The sequence below is a fragment of the Entelurus aequoreus genome, linkage group LG23 (assembly GCF_033978785.1).
Source record: "Entelurus aequoreus isolate RoL-2023_Sb linkage group LG23, RoL_Eaeq_v1.1, whole genome shotgun sequence".
Classification (NCBI taxonomy): Eukaryota; Metazoa; Chordata; class Actinopteri; order Syngnathiformes; family Syngnathidae; genus Entelurus; species Entelurus aequoreus.
This window is the reverse complement of record NC_084753.1, coordinates 14,460,342-14,474,467: the sequence shown is the minus strand read 5'-3', so window position 1 is coordinate 14,474,467 and position 14,126 is coordinate 14,460,342. Positions and strand designations below refer to the sequence as shown.

Sequence of the window (14,126 nt, the reverse complement as noted above, 5' to 3'; positions counted from 1 at the left end):
AGTGAACTGGAGTGTGATGTTTAATGCCAATGTCTAACTCAGTGGTTCTTAACCTTGTTGGAGGTACCGAACCCTACCAGTTTCATATGCGCATTCACCGAACCCTTCTTTAGTGAAAAATAAAATGTTTTTTATTTTCAAATTCAAGACAAAGTTATATGTTTTTGGTAACATTTTAGTATGGGGAACATATTCTAAGTAACAAAGACTTAATTTAGAGTTTTTTGGACACTAGGGGAACATATTCTAAGTAGCAAAGACTTAATTTAGAGTTATTTGGTTAGGGTTAGAGGGTTAGGGCCAGGGTTAGAGTTATAATAAGGCCATGCCGAATAAGGTATTGATAAGTACTTAATAATGATTAGTTAAGAGCCAATATGTTACTAATTTGCATCTTAATAATCAACTAATTAATGGTGAATATGTTCCCCATACTTAAGTGTTACCATATTTTTTTACTGGTGCACAAAATGAACCGTGCGTGAACATCACCTTGTTCAAACAACAAAACCAACACAGTGCATAAACTCACAACAAATTACACACCTGCAAATCAGTCAGCTGTTGCCGTATCCGTAATACGCCGATAGGGAGAAGTTTTTATTTACATGATGAGTCGGGTGTGTTTTGACCTCCGCCGAACCCCTGAGGCCGACTCACCGAACCCCTAGGGTTCGATCGAACCCAGGTTAAGAACCACTGATCTAACTCCTCCCACCTTGTTGATTTGACAGCAATTGGATACATCAGCATCACCACTAGGGGTGCTTATCGAATTTGGTACTTTAATAGGCACCGGCCGAATTACCTCGGTACAAACAGTGCCATAGTCCAATACCTGTGTTGCACGTGACGTCACATCCGGTTGTAGACTAAACACACGCACACGCAAACAATCAAGCAGCCCTCAGCCAAACTCCCTCTAAATAATCTTGTAATTTAACGGCAACAAAGCAAGTATGCTTGGTAGAAAATGTTCGAACATAAAGTAAGGCTCCGCTCTTCCAAAATGCTGCAATTTGATGATAAATTTACATTGGATTTGCCATAGACAGGCTACTCTTAGCATTAGTGATTTTACATGGCGATTTAAACACCTCCAAATTTAGTAAAGAAAACTACAACCAAAGAGCTGGTTTGTAATAAGCACAATACTTAGAGTATAAACACTTTGTAGGACCCCACATAACATTCAGCTTCTTGGAAAAAGCTACTTCCTAGTTAAACATACCATAGATAGCCTATACAGTAATGCCATCTACGGTCTTGGAAGTGCAACTGTGGTGCAAATGAGACTCAAATGTATTAACTGGCAGCGCAGTTATCATTAGCTCATTTTTAAATGTTACAATAAAAAAATTTTTTTATTATCAATAAATATATAAAAATTCACAAAAGTGCCAAAAATTGGTACCGTAAAGTACCTGTATCGGAATTGGCACTGTATCAGTTCAAATGTGAACAATACCCATCCCTAATCATCATTCATGTAGTTATCCGAGTGGGATTCTGTCTGTGTGTGAATGAGCTAGGGATGTAACCATTTGAAAATTCCACATTGGAACCAAATTTATGACTGTTATCACGGTATTGTTGAATGTGCTCAAAAAGTATACACACTAAAATGTTTTCACCAAGTTTTATAAATACACAAAATTGTTATGCTTCTCAAGAGCCATATTATTGTTATTTCAGTGTTTAAAAACATTTATCTTCTTACATTTTAATTTGTACGGTTTTAGAGTGTTGTAATGATTTAAGACAAACTTTAAACGGGGAAGGACATTAATGTCTCTTGTATACATGTTAGCATTTAAGATAGCTTGCTTCTCCACTAAATGAGCAGTGCATCACTGGTTCGTAAAATTGATTGATAGTGCTTATTCATCATGGTTTCACGATCATCGTAATAATCATCTGGAGTATTAACCACGGTTTATTAATACCGTTACATCCTTACGAGCACAGCTAATGTTTCCGTATGAAATGTTCACTATGCCGCAGACTACAGCATCACTTCTGTGTAGGGCCAAAATAATAATCACGATTATTTTCATCAATATTGAAATCACGATTATCAATCACAATTATTTATTGTTAACACATTTTATTACACTTTCCATTTTAAACAAACAGTATGTAAATTTGGCTTTAATTTCAAATTGAAACTATAAAAAACAATTCATTAATAGAAAATAAAATGCACGAAAAGCAAAGAGCTAATTAAAATAAATATGCCATTGCAGAGTGCGATCATAAAGTGCAAACAATGAAAAAATAAGATTATGCATGCATACGGCACATACAAAAGAACACATTGATTGTACTGCTCACAGTTTATATAGGACATATGTCTTTGGGCAAATAAAACGTTATTGTGTCCGTTATTTTGGCGTGTCTTTGACAAGTGGATGGATACGGGGTCCCTCAGTGTACGGTTGATGTTACGGTCGTCTGTATTTTGGGTACCCCCGCTTTTGTAGCAGTTCGTCGGGGCTTTGCGCCGGTGATGGGCGGCCCGCTCTGTTAGCAACCAGCTTTACAACGCACTCAAACGATGGCGGTTGAGGAAAGAAGGGAAGTGTTAACGCTTAACGTGTCTCCACAACTCGATAATTTGTTTGGATGTGCACACCAACGAAGCTTTGCCGTGCAACTCGTTTTGGTTTGAAATGCAGCAAAAGTGTTTTTTAAATGATCATTTAATAATAGCGGCCAAAATCGTGATCACAATTAACATTTGATTAATTGTGCAGCCCTACTTCTGTGTAAATTGGATGACAGTTTGATATCATTGATATACTACAAATCCAGCTACGATCACACAACATCTAACGCACGCTCGTTCCTCCTTCACATAGTTTCACTTCCCGACTGCAGTTTACAAATTGATTGTCTAATTCTCAAGCGTTTCCATACAAACTCCCAACATCTGCTACTTCGCCATCCTCACATAAACAAACACTTATGAGGTATTTTGCAGAGCGAGAGAAGCTGCAGTGTGAGCTCATTTGTTTGTCTTTGAAGAGTCATATGTTATTGTATTTAGTCCTTGCAAACCTTTGCCTCTTCAGCCGTAATTACCAAGAAAGAGCTATCGTTTATTTTTTTCCCAACCGAGATGTTCTAATCTGTGCCAGCTTTACCACAAATGATTTGCAAATGTTACTCTTACGCCCATGTAATTGGAAATCTGCTCCTTCCCTGGCTTTTTAGCTTATAGTTAGGGCAGGGAGGAGATTTTTTGCAGTTTATAGATGGGGAGGGTCTTGGAGTGTAGTTGAAAAAGTATTGATAAAATAGCTTTAAACATGCAAAAACTGTTTTATATTTATGTTTATCTCAAAACAAAAATTTTTAGCCTGCTTTTAATCATTAATCAGTCCCGGGATTTTGCAGGCTTTTGTTGTGATTGTTGTGCCCTAAATGGACTGAATGTGCGCCAGCTTTTTAAATAATTAGCAGCAAAAGTTAATGTTTTAAAGGCTTTTTTCTTCTTCATCAACATTGAAAAACCTTGTGATTATATGAATTTGTTAAAGTTTTTAGTGTTCATTGAACCTTAAAAAGCACAGGATTTCCACAAAAATTTGGAAAATACTATATTAATGTTTTGCTTAAGGCTGCAGCTAACGATTATTTTTCTATCGATTAATCTATAGATTATTTTTTCGATTAATCGGTTAATCTATAGATTATTTTTTCGATTAATCTATAGATTATTTTTTCCTTTTGCCGATTATTTTTTTATTCAAAATGAAGATGAAAAAATAAATGTAGGCCCGTTTTTTCAAAAGGCATGGCTTTTATTTACAAAAAAAAAGAAGTATGGCCACTCAGTCAACATTGACAACAACATGACTAAATATTCTGTAACAATGTAAACATTTAAAACTTTTAACATTTAACAAAATTAAAAGTAGCTTATTTGCTTTTTAATGTGCAAATATAAAAGTCAACATCCAGTGCAAATCTTAATATTCTGCAATAGTATAAGCATTTCAAAAGTAAAAGTATTGCTTATTTTGCTTTAAAATGTGCAAAAATAAAGATAAACATCCAATACAAAAAAGTGCAAAACGAAATATTCTGTAACAACAGTGTAAACATTTCAACAAAAGTGAAAGTATTGCTTATTTGCTAAAATGTGCAAAAATAAAGATAAACATCCAATACAAAAAAGTGCCAATCTAAATATTCTGGAGTACTGTAAACATTAAATATTGCTTTTAAAATGTGCAAAATAAACATCCAGTCCAACACAGTACACAATAACCAATTCTACTCATTCCAGTGAGTGTCTAACAGTTGTAATGAAGAAAGGTTAGCATGTGTACATGTTTGGTTCTTTTCTTGTTTATAATATTCCCAGCAGCTGAAAATAGGCGCTCAGAAGGGGTCGATGTGGCTGGAACTGAGAGCTAATTAGCCTTCACCTCAAGCCAGGATTTCGAGCGAGCTGAGCTGCAGTTTAAGTTTCTAGAAGGTCAACGGGCTCATAGTGATGTTAGTAGTAGTTGACTGGGAGGTGTTTATTATCATTTGGGGAGAGTCCGCTGCCTGATGCTCACCTGCTAAACACATCTGCTCCACCCTGAAGCGCTGACTACATGCGCTCTGAATACGCACTGCTGATTGGCTGATAATGCTTCGTGTGTACCAATCAGATGGTTGTGTGGGTGGGACAATGCTGCGTGTGTACCAATCAGATGGTTGTGTGGGTGGGACAATGCTGCGTGCTGAGACAGAGGCAGACGGAGCAAAGCAGCTTGTTAAGACTTTAGCTTAGAAACTCGTTCGGTACACCCCCGTACCGAACCGAAAGCCCCGTACCGAAACGGTTCAATACAAAACACGTACCGTTACACCCCTAGCAGATACAAATGGCACATTCATGTTTTTGTGTAATGATGACAACGTATGCTCGCGCGGACGATTGACTAGTTGATGGTTTTCTTTTCAAATGTTCGTTCATAGCCGTTGTGCTGCTATGATAGGCCATTTCCGCTCGACACAGTGTGCATACAACAACATTATTAGGCCGTTTATTGAAGTACTCCCACACTTTTGGCATGCTTTTCCCCCCTCGCTCGCACCGCTCGCATCGTCTTCTTTGATCGTCTGCTTTGCGCTTCGCCATGACAGTAGTGTGACGTCATTATGCGACGCGTCGACGCACAAAAACGGCGTCGACGTATTTACGTAACCGATGACGTCGACTACGTCGACGCGTCGTTTCAGCCTTAGTTTTGCTCGTTTTATATTGCATAAACTTAAGTAAACACTCGATGGCAATAAAAACACAGACTCAGTGTCAAATTACTGTACTCTTAATCATAACTAATAACAGTAATAACTAGAAAATTCTCACGGAAATTATGATGGGGCCTGCTATCTCTGCTGTGAACCTCTTGCCCGTGATCAATTGAAGTTAGTCTACTTCTAAGATTACGGCAAGTATCTAAAGCCATGGTTTTTACGTTTTATTGGGTAAAATTATCAGAAATTGCTAACGCTAGCATGAAGTTAACATACTTCTTAGATGGCGGCAATCAAAATCTACGATAGAGGTTTAAACATAAAATTAGCTAAAAAAGCGAGCATAAAATGTTAACCCGCTATAGTCAGCATGATGACATAGGAAAAGTTAGCATGCTTCTAAGATGACGCCAAGTATTTAAAGCCATGGTTTTTATGTTTAATTGCATAACACTTGCAAAAATTCCAACATAAAATGTTAACTTTAGCATGCTACTATAGGAGAAGTTAACATACTTATAAGATGGTGGCAAGTATCAAAATCTATGATATTGAGGTTTAAACATAAAATTAGCTAAAAAAAATCTACCATAAAATGTTAGCATGCTAATGTTAGCATGATGACATAGGAGAAGTTAGCCTACTTCTAAGATGGCACCAAATTTCTAAAGCCATGGTTTTTCCTTTTAGTTGCGTAAACGTAGCAAAAATTCCAACATAAAACGTTAGCATGCTAGTATATGAGGAGTTAGCATACTTCTAAGATGGCGCCAAATATCGAAATCTATGATATTGAGGTTTAAACAAAATTATTTAAAGCTAGCATAAAACATTAGCTTGCTAATGTTAGCACGATGACAAAGGAAACGTTAACATACTACTAAGACGGCACCAAGTATCAAAATATACCTAAAGATTCAGACTTTGACATATTTTTCGAAAATTACACAGAAAAGGCTCCGTCATTGTAAAAATGGCAGCGCCCCAGCTTCAGCCAATGAGACGATCTCCTTTGAAGTCACATGACAGCCCGTCCAGTCAGGTTTCTCTCAGGCCAAATGTCTGTCCAGTGGCTGTTAAACGATGCGCTTCAATGGGCAGAGAACATGCCCCCCCCCCATTTATATGAATAGCACTGATTTAAAATGTCCTAGTTCTCATTTCTCTACGGATTTTAACCATTCCAACATCCAAATGAACAGTACATTAGAACATGCTATTTTGCTAGGTGGTAGTATACTAACCATTAGCATATTAACATGTTTACTATTTTACTCATAAAAATATGGGCAAAAAACATGTCCCCTCCCCCCATTAATATTAATGAAAGGGATTTAAAATGTCCTAGTTAGCATCATTTCTCGACGGATTTTAACCGTTCCAACGTCTAAAATGTTCAGTACATTCAGGAAATGCCATCTTGCTAGGTGCTGGTATGCTAACTATTAGCACATTAAAATTTTTACTTTTACTCAAAATATAAACATATATACTAGACCAGGGGTCACCAACCTTTTTGAAACCAAGAGCTACTTCTTGGGTACTGATTAATGCGAAGGGCTACCAGTTTGATACACACTTAAATAAATTGCCAGAAATAGCCAATTTGCTCAATTTACCTTTAACTCTGTTATTATTAATAATTAATGATATTTACACTTCATTGAACGGTTTAAAAGAGGAGAAAACACGAACAAAATGACAATTAAATTTTGAAACATAGTTTATCTTCAATTTCGACTCTTTAAAATTCAAAATTCAACCGAAAAAAAGAAGAGAAAAACTAGCTAATTCGAATCTTTTTGAAAAAAAAATAAAAAAAAATTATGGAACATTAGTCATTTTTCCTGATTAAGATTAATTTTACAATTTTGATTATATGTTTTAAATAGGTTAAAATCCAATCTGCACTTTGTAAGAATATATAACAAATTGGACCAAGCTATATTTCTAACAAAGACAAATCATTATTTCTTCTAGATTTTCCAGAACTCTTTTAAAAGAAATTCAAAAGACTTTAAAATAAGATTAAAATTTGATTCTACAGATTTTCTAGATTTGCCAGAATAATTTTTTTGAATTTTAATCATAATAAGTTTGAAGAAATATTTCACAAATATTCTTCGTCGAAAAAACAGAAGCTAAAATGAAGAATTAAATTAAAATGTATTTATTATTCTTTACAATAAAAAAATAAATTTACTTGAACATTGATTTAAATTGTCAGGAAAAAAGAGGAAGGAATTTAAAAGGTAAAAAGGTATGTGTTTAAAAATCCTAAGGTTGTATTTTTTCTCTAAAATTGTCTTTCTGAAAGTTATAAGAAGCAAAGTAAAACAATTAATGAATTTATTTAAACAAGTGAAGATCAAGTCTTTAAAATATTTTCTTGGATTTTCAAATTCTATTTGAGTTTTGTCTCTCTTAGAATTAAAAATGTCGGGCAAAGCGAGACCAGCTTGCTAGTAAATAAATAACATTTAAAAAATAGAGGCAGCTCACTGGTAAGTGCTGCTATTTGAGCTATTTTTAGAACAGGCCAGCGGGCTACTCATATGGTCCTTACGGGCTACCTGGTGCCCGCGGGCACCGCGTTGGTGACCCCTGTACTAGACTATATACTAGACATGGTGAGGGAACATGATAGTACTGCCTTGCCACTTTTGGTATTTCCTCTTATTCAGTTACGTGTTATCATGCTAATGTTAGTGTGCTAACATTTTACGCTAGCTTTTTTGAAAATTGTGTATGTTTAAACCTAAGAAAACAGGGATTTTGATGCTTGCCGTCATCTTAGAAGTATATTAACTTCTTTAATATTACCATGCCAACATTAGCACATATTCACTGCTTGCATCATATAGAACCACTAAAGGCTTCCTTATTGTCAACTGTCTGCTCTGTCGACCACAATATGCAGACATTCTCTGTGTATGTTTTACGCTTGAAAAGTATTTGTCCATCTTAAACATTCATTTATGTTCCAACACTTTACCCCCGCATGTTAACATTTGTGAACTGTTGAGAGCTTATCTATAATTTCACACGTCAACATCTGACATGTAAAAGTGCCTCTTTGGCAAGTCAACAATGCAAATGAAAATCTGTTAAATTGTCTGACCCTGGATAAATAAAAGGTTAAATAAATATATAAATACATGTTAGCGATGTCATACTGTTTCTGCTTCATCTACACAAAAAAAACATACATTTTGATTAGACAGTTTCTGTTCTCGTTTGAGCGCCGCTCAGAAACAATTTCCATTGCCGAAAATGTGCTGGGAAGTTGGGAATTTTTGTGCTCACATTTTTTTTTTACATTTAGAACTGTTTGAAGGCAGATTAAGAAACATAAGCAGGTGGTTTGATTCAGTGATGGCCAACTGCTTTCTGGTGGAGATGTGACATTTGCGAAGGAGTCAAGTCTTTTGAATGGGTCTTTTAAAAAAAAAAAAAAAGGGCTGTTTTCAAACTTAATCTCCTGGCCAGAGCGAGCTAACTTACTAAAGTGTTGTGAGCGTTAGCAACCCGCCCTCTTCCAAATTTTAGCACATAAACTACACCACAATCACACAGTAACAGGGTTTCTCCTTAATGTCACACCACAGCTGCAGGACTGTGTCCCAGGTGTGAGGTAGTTGGTAGGCTCCTTCGTCCCTGTTGACAGTCTTTGGGGCCCTATTCCTGATTTCAACCGCCTCTTTGATCCACCGATGGAATTTGTTGGTTTTCATTCTAATGACCTTGGCAGCCTCCCAGTTCATTAGATGGTTTTCCCTCTTGCAGTGGTCTGAAATGGCTAATTTTAGATTTTCTTGCATTGCTTTCATTCTCCAAAACTTTACCTTACTAGCCTATATAAATCAACCATTTATATATACACATCAGTAGGCTAAATTAACCTCTTCAACATACTACGTATAGGTTTTTTGTTGTTGTTTTGTTTTACTTGAAAACAAATTCAAGTACTATAATTTATTGTAGCTCCCAGAACAAATCACAAAGTCGAACGCTATTTTTAACTTTTATTACCAATCTTATGATAACAAATTCCAACAGGTTTTACCTCTCGGCAAACACTTTAGTTTCTGAGTCCGCGCATCCCCGGACACACAACACTTCCTCATTCTACGCCAATCACCGTTAGGAAAAACTGACATTAAATCCAAACCAACATAAACATTAGCTGGTTGTTACAGTATGAACTGATATATATATATATAGCCTATTATTTGAGCACTATTGACAAGCGATGTACCGAAAACCGCACTACTGAAAAAAACGCATGCCATTGTGACTGTCTGGAGCATTATCAGCATGTCTGTGATGTGGACGTAATTTATATATATATATATATATATATATATATATATATATATATATATATATATATATATATATATATATATATATATATATATATATATATATATACATACAGTATATATATATATATGTATATATATATATACACTACCGTTCAAAAGTTTGGGGTTACCCAAACAATTTTGTGGAATAGCCTTCATTTCTAAGAACAAGAATAGACTGTTGAGTTTCAGATGAAAGTTCTCTTTTTCTGGCCATTTTGAGCGTTTAATTGACCCCACAAATGTGATGCTCCAGAAACTCAATCTGCTCAAAGGAAGGTCAGTTTTGTAGCTTCTGTAACGAGCTAAACTGTTTTCAGATGTGTGAACATGATTGCACAAGGGTTTTCTAATCATCAATTAGCCTTCTGAGAGATAAATATATATACTGTATATATATATATATATATATATATATATATATATATATATATATATATTTATCTCAGATAGATAGATAGATAGATATATATCGGAGATAAATAAATATATATCGGAGATAAATAAATATATATATATATATATATATATATATATATATATATATATAGGAGATAAATATATATACATATATATATATATTTATCTCAGATAGATAGATAGATAGATAGATAGATAGATGGATAGATAGATAGATCTCCGATATATGTCTATCTATCTATCTATCTATCTGAGATTTAAAATATATATATATATATATATATATATATATATATATATATAAATATATATATATATATATATATATGAAGCTATTAAATGTACATTGTACAAAAGGCTGCAACAATTGCAAATACAGCAAAATGACAAAAATATATGTTAACAGATTTGTTTTCAATGCATGTATAAATTTTTTGAGCCTTTTAAGAAAATCATTGCAAATGATGCAAATGACTTGATGTCATGGTGACCACGCCAATAACGGTATCTTGGCAGTTTAGGGGAAACTGAGTTGCTTTGCTAATGATAGTGATGTAGCAACGTTAACTAATGCTAACCCTCACTAAATGTATAGCCTAGCCACAGTGTAAGAGAGGTTTTCCATTTCACACTCGTAAAAACCTTGCGCGCGCTCACATACAAACACACACACAGGGGAAATACTCTCACAAACATACAACTGAACTAAAGTGTGTGTGAGAGACGAAAAGACTGAAGTATGAAAATACAAGTTTTCAGTTGAAAAGGAAGTCTGAAGCAAAAACCACCGCAGAGGGAGCAGGAAGTAGATCTGGGCCAATACATTTTGGTGGCCGATAGAAGGATATAGGGCTGTACGGTATACCCGTATTAGTATAGTACCGCAATACTAATGAATCATATACGGTACTATACCGCCTCTGAAAAGTATCGGTCCACCGCCCCCCCATCGTCGTCACGTCATGACATTGCTGGTTTACGAGCAGAGGAGCATGTTGGGCAGCGCACAATCACGGAGTACTTCCAAGCAGACACAGTGTGTAGACAGAAAAGGGAGAACGGACGCATTTTGTCTTAAAAACTAAAGCTAATGGTGAAGTTATAACACTGAAACGCCCTCAGGAAGAGGTGCTTTAAGACATGGCTAGCTCGCTAGCGGCTAAAGTCCATCCCCGGTCTGCAGTGTTTTAGTTACTTCTAAATCACTAATCCTTGTCTCCATGGCAACAAATAAAGTATGTTTATAGTCCCTGCAGGACGAGGAATAGCTAAACATGCTTCACTACACACCGTAGCTCACCCGCATCAAAATGTAAACAAATGCCATTGGTGGATCTACACCTGACATCCACTACAATGATACCAAGTACAGGCACGTATCTAGTCGATACTACTATGATTACATCGATATTTTTTAGCATCACAAAATCTTCTTTTGTTTTTTTAACATTCATATTATGTTTATAAACTCAGGAAATATGTCCCTGGACACATGAGGACTTTGAATATGACCAATGTCTGATCCTGTTAGTACTTGGTATTGGATTGATACCTAAGTTTGTGGTATCATCCAAAACTAATGTAAAGCATACAAACAACAGAAGAATAAGTGATTATTACATTTTAACAGAAGTGTAGATAGAACATGTTAAGAGAGAAAGTAAGCCGATATTAACAGTAAATGAACAAGTAGATTAATAATCCATTTTCTACCACTTGTCCTTAATAATTTTGACAAAATAATAGGTAGATAAATGACACAATATGTTATTGCATATGTCAGCAGACTAATTAGGAGCCTTTGTTTGTTTACTTACTACTAAAAGACAAGTTGTGTAGTATGTTCACTATTTTATTTAAGGACAAAATTGTTCTTCCATTGCAATAAGAAACATATGTTTAATGTACCGTAAGATTTTTTGTTAAAATAAAGACAATAGTGCCATTTTTTGTGGTCACCTTTATTTAGAAAAAAACCAAAAAGTACTGAATTACATTTTGGTACCAGTGCCAAAATATTGGTATCGGGACAACACTAGAAGGATATTATTTTGAGACTAAATTAAACACTAATGCAAAAATAATAATAATAATAATAATAATACCCCGATACTACTCAGTGGCCCAGTGGTTAGAGTGTCCGCCCTGAGATCGGTAGGTTGTGAGTTCAAACCCCGGCCGAGTCATACCAAAGACTACAAAAAATGGGACCCATTACCTCCCTGCTTGGTACTCAGCATCAATGGTTAGAATTGGGGGTTAAATCACCAAAAACGATTCCCAGGCGCGGCACCGCTGCTCCCCACTGCTCCCCACTGCTCCCCTCACCTCCCAGGGCGTGATCAAGGGGATGGGTCAAATGCAGAGGACAAATTTCACCACACCTAGTGTACTTGGTACTTTAACTTTTCAGATCGCATTAAACATTTTTCCATTGGTATTAAATTGACACAGCGTTATGTTTGGTGGTAGGATGTACGACAGTTTGGGTGTCCCTGAATGCATCAGGGACGTTTGGGAGAGAGTGAGCGGCTGGTTGTGGAGCTGAGAGTGAAGTTTTATTTTGGCGGGGTTACATCCGACCGTGACCAAATCACTTGTTTGTAGTTTTGGTGTGCTCACGGCGGGACTAATTTTGTACATTGATCACCTTATTTTTGACCATTGTTTATATAAGTAAACAGCAATAAAATGCACTCTCAATTCATGTTTAGGAAAAACTGCACAATAGGGAATATTGGCCATCTTGAACAGCAGAGTTGGATGTTTTTTTTGTCACTCATGAGCAAGTTAAAATTCCTAGACAGGTGTGAAAAAATGTTGTGGTCACAGTGTCTGTCTTGGTGTGAGGATTCCTTTCACTGCAGCTTTACAGGCGGACATAAAGCGGGGGAGCCATCTTTGTGGTCTGGGAGAGCAAACAGCCTGTGTGGCCAACACGCACTCCACAACATTTTTAGGACCTCTTGGCATTTATCGTGTTAAAGCATTATGGGAAGTATTACTGTGCTGTCATGTTTGAAATGATTAGCCAATTTAAGTTCCGTGTTAAAGAAACAGTAAGAAATACAGAGAAGGTCAAAAGCACTCTTAGCTTATCCAAATATCAACAATCTGGAGTGCATGAGAAAGTGTACGGGGAAAAAAAATAATTTATTGTCATGTAGCAACAAGTATTTTGCATTATTTTAGGTTTAAGGGCTAGATCTCGGGATGCAGAGACTGAGGCAACATGCAGGGGAGGGGGTCACATGACTGCACTCACACTACACTGTAAAACATGACATGTCATAGCTCTTCAATGTTTACTTACAAACTATGAAAAATGACATTTATATCATCTGTACAGTGGTGTGCCGTCAGGGCCAGCAAGGCCTTCTCTGCTGGCCTAACATAACCAGAAATCATGATCATAATTAAAGATAAAAGTAATTTTTTATTTACTTTCCCTAAATATCCAAAAGTATTCATATTCTCTTCATGTCATATTATGCTCCTTTCAGCGCTGTTGTTTTTAGTTTATAGAGTTTTTATCCAATCAGAATTCAGCTAGCTTATGTTGCCATGTTTTACCAAATCTGTCCAAGGCCTTCAGATTCAACAATGCTGGCGTCTGTGTGCTGTAAGTCAGGGGTGTCCAAACTTTTTCCACTGAGGGCCGCAAACGAAAAAATTAAAGCATGTGGGGGCCATTTTGATATTTTTCATTTTCAAACCATAACAAAATATATGGATTTTTTGTATTCATTTTACCTTTAGGGGTCCCGGCGGGGACCATAAAGGGTCTCAGTTATTAAAATGTTGTCTGTAATGAGGGAGTCACCCTCCTTGATGCTGATGTTGGTGAGTCTGGTTTTAAGTTTCTGGCTGCAACCAGGAAGCTGGTTGTTGAGAATTTTCCAGAGCTCACGTGGCTTATTTGTGTTTACCTCTATTTTGTCGTTAATGTATTTTTTTTTTAAAGGATTTAGTCAGGTTGGTTGACTTATTTCTTAATTTATTGCATTGCTTTTTGAGAGTTGAAAGGAGTGATTTGAGGTTGGTATTATTGGGTTGTTTATCTACTTCTGTTTTACACTT

General features: G+C 35.9%; 1 protein-coding gene across 2 annotated transcripts in view; it reads right to left on the bottom strand.

Moving 5' to 3' along the window:
* Positions 1-14,126, bottom strand: part of enpp1 (ectonucleotide pyrophosphatase/phosphodiesterase 1) — a 100,638-nt gene that overhangs the window by 74,320 nt on the left and 12,192 nt on the right. The gene's annotated exons all lie outside the window — the stretch shown is intronic.